Source organism: Pteropus vampyrus, unplaced genomic scaffold, assembly GCF_000151845.1.
Source record: "Pteropus vampyrus isolate Shadow unplaced genomic scaffold, Pvam_2.0 Scaffold72, whole genome shotgun sequence".
NCBI classification, from domain to species: domain Eukaryota; kingdom Metazoa; phylum Chordata; class Mammalia; order Chiroptera; family Pteropodidae; genus Pteropus; species Pteropus vampyrus.
The window spans coordinates 1,841,921-1,845,366 of record NW_011888853.1 but is presented as its reverse complement, the minus strand read 5'-3'; positions in this window follow the sequence as shown (position 1 = coordinate 1,845,366).

The following is a 3,446-nucleotide window of genomic DNA, read 5'->3' as shown; positions in this document are numbered from 1 at the left end:
GTGGTACAACTGGCTGGCTGTGTAGCTAAAATCAACCTCACCTAGTAGTTGTGCACATGTAACATAAAACAGGAATGCAGTAATAACATTTTTCACCCAACACTTTGGCAGATATTAAAATGAGGTGGTTACCAAGTGGTGGCTAAGCAAAGATTTAGGGAGAGCAAACTCTGACACGGGTTGTGGGGGAGAACATGGCATAGCCACTTGGGATGGTGGTGTGTGGTCTGTTCATATTGAAGACGAGGTGCATATATCTGCGTTACCGAGGGCACACATTCCTGCATGTGCATTACAGCTTTGTTTGCCATGGTTGGGATGGTTCTAATTCGTTGATATCAGAAGACTGGACAAATATATACAAATTGTATATACACCAGAAAATAATTAATCAAGGGGAATTATGACTGTGTATAAAGGTGAATTATGACTATGGGTGAATTTGCAAAAGAGTGGAAAAAGGAAGTTGATATCATTTACGTTAAATACAACAAAAACAGTATTATGTTATTTGTTGGAAATAAAACACATGAAATATGCATAAAACAAACAGACTAGAAAAATTCACACGACTAGCAGTGGGTCACCTGGGCACAGGGAGAGGAGACCCGCAGGAGGTAGGTGGAGGTCAGGGTTCTAGGGCTTGTCTGTAACGTTCTAATTTAAAACATTCATGTCTTCATAAATTTGTGTAACTGAGGAAAGAATGTACAGAAAAAGACCTCGGGACAAATATGGCAAAGCACGATCGGTGGTTAATTCTGGGGAGTGGGAACATGGCTGGTGACTGTTATTTGCCTTATACTCTAGGTATTGTTTTGAACCATCATCGAAAGAAAAATCTTAAGATTCTCCATCTTCACTGAAAATAGTTAGCCTTAATTTTATTCTCTGTTTTCCTAGAAAACGTGGACACAGACTTGCAGGCCAGCCTGGGGCAGAGTGAGGAGAAGCCTGTGCCCGCTGCCCCCGTGCCCAGCCCAGTGGCACCGGCCCCCGTGCCATCCCGAAGAAACCCCCCTGGTGGCAAGTCCAGCCTTGTCCTGGGTTAGCCGCGACGGTCCTGAACTCTGTTGTTTCGTTTGTTTTTCCATGCTTGTGAACTGCACAACTTGAGCCTGACTGTACATCTTTTGGATTTGTTTCATTAAAAAAGAAGCACTTTATGTACTGCTGTCTTTTTTTTTTTTTTCCTTTTCTTTTCTTTTTTCTTTTTGAAGAACAGGTCTCTTTATCTGTCCCGATTCCTCTCGGTCTGTAGGCCATGGCATGAGTGTTTTCTAGTAGTAGATTGGAGGGAAAGCTTTGTGACACTTAGTACCGTGTTTTTAAGAACAAATAATTTGGTTCCAAATGTGTTAGAGGGTCTTTTGTACTGAGGTTTTTAAAACCCTTTTCTTGTCAGCTTTACTTGGGTTTACCAAGCCTTGATTGGACAGGCCAGTCAACAGTCCACAGGCACCGTTAGTTCCTGCAGGCCCCCAACACAGGTTTGGTCTTTGTGCCGAACCTCCTTGGTGTTGCCCTACCTTGTCAGTGCCCTTTGCTAAAAGCATCTTCCTGTGCCATATAGAACAATAAAGAGGCCTGTGCCTCATGCCTTGCTGCCTGCAAAGCAAAAAACTGCCTTTTATTTTTGAACCTTAAGAAATAAGCCAGATGTTAACTTGACTGGCTGAGGAGCAGTCTCCTGCTGTCACGCAGAGGGGAGGCTCCAGGTACACTCAAAGTGACCAATTCCAAGTGGTGAAGCAAGCAAGGGCGGTGACCACACAGAAGTGGGTCTTCGGCTCGAACAGACCCCGCCGGGGCAGTGGTCTCAGATACCTTGAAGCTGTGTGCATGATGCTGGTGCTTGACCTTCAAACGAAAAGTCTCATCCTTACAATGTGTGTTGTACTTCCTGATCCTGGACTGTGGCTTAAAGTAAACGATGTACAAATTTTGAAACATTGTGTCCTGTGTCATCATTCTGAGATTATTTACTGTTCTACCTGTTTAGTTGCTTTGTTCTGTTACTATAAATCCTGCCTAATGATTTGAAGTCATTAAAGTTAGACTAATGAAGGCCCAGAGACAAGTGGGCTTCTAAAGAAAACAGGTTTACAGTCAGCATGAGTTAAAAATACAAAATGATAACTAATTATCTGTGGTAATAAAATTCAGGAATAATATGAATCGATATCTCGAAAAGTTGTTAGCCAATATATTTTAGACTGTCCTATCACCTACCCTTTGTATTGGGCAGTGACATTTAACACTTAACAGGTGTTTCTCATTGGCGGGTGGTCAGAGAAGAGCTCCAAGGGAAGAAACGGGCCATGTAATTAGACAGGGATGGTGGGGCGGGGCTCAATCTGAGTTTTCCTCAAGTGATAATGGACACAGAAAATAGGAGAAAGCTCTCTGGGTTCTAGGCATAAAGTTCCAGATTAATATGCTATATTAAATGTCTAAATTAGGCATTATTAAGACCTGGCTGTTAGTCCAGCTATGCTGTTTGTTCATGGTGTTAAGTTTTCCAGTCAGAAAGATCAGGGTCTAGAAAGCGAACTGAATGCTCTTAAATGATGATAGAGTTAACAGTTTGGACTTTTTACCCAGTTCGTGATGTCAAGTGGCCAGTGAAAGGGGGGAAAATACCAGTCGAGGACTCAGTATTTATTGCTTATGCCCATTCTACCCCTTATGCATTTTTTTGTTAGGTCACAGAATGAGACGCTAATGTTTTTGTTACCGTTTGGAAATACTGAGGTGCTCATATGGGGAACTGCTTGGATGTAGTCGGGAAATTGCACTAAATCTACAACGGAGAGTCAACAAATTGAACAATGTTCAGCGTTTTCTAGAGGGGGACAGACCTGATTCTAAAGAGGTAGAAAGGACAGTCCGATTACCTGAGCTTGATGCAAAGCTGCTCTTCCAGGTGGAACTGGATATTTAAAGCAGATGCTCTCATATTTCAAGCCAACTGCTGTGTGAATTCATCTTAGGAGCTCGAACTGTCTTCAACAGATTCACTGACTTCAGGTACTGCGAGCCCCAGTGATGCGCGCCTTGGGTCGGTGCTGCCTTCACGGGAGCTCGGGTCCCACCACGTCCCCGCGCCCCCCGCCCACGCAAGCAGGGAGGGTAGAATTGCTTGTAGCCCCAGGACTCGAGGTGCAGGGTACAGGAAAGGTGGAGCCATCCGCACAGGTTTAAGGAACCTTGACTCCTCGTTAAAAGACGCTTCAGTATTTCGGATCGCTCCGGTCGGTCCCGTGGGAGGTCCGCCCCCTAGGAACGTCTGCGGCAGCTGAAGACCAGAAAGGTGACCCCTAAGACACCCCCACGCCGCGTCCTGGGTTAGGCACCGCGCTCCGACGAGCGGGGCACCCGGGCGCCCATGCAAATTCGCCCTGGCGCGGCGCGCCCCGCTCGCTCCGGCGCCCTGACGATGGCGA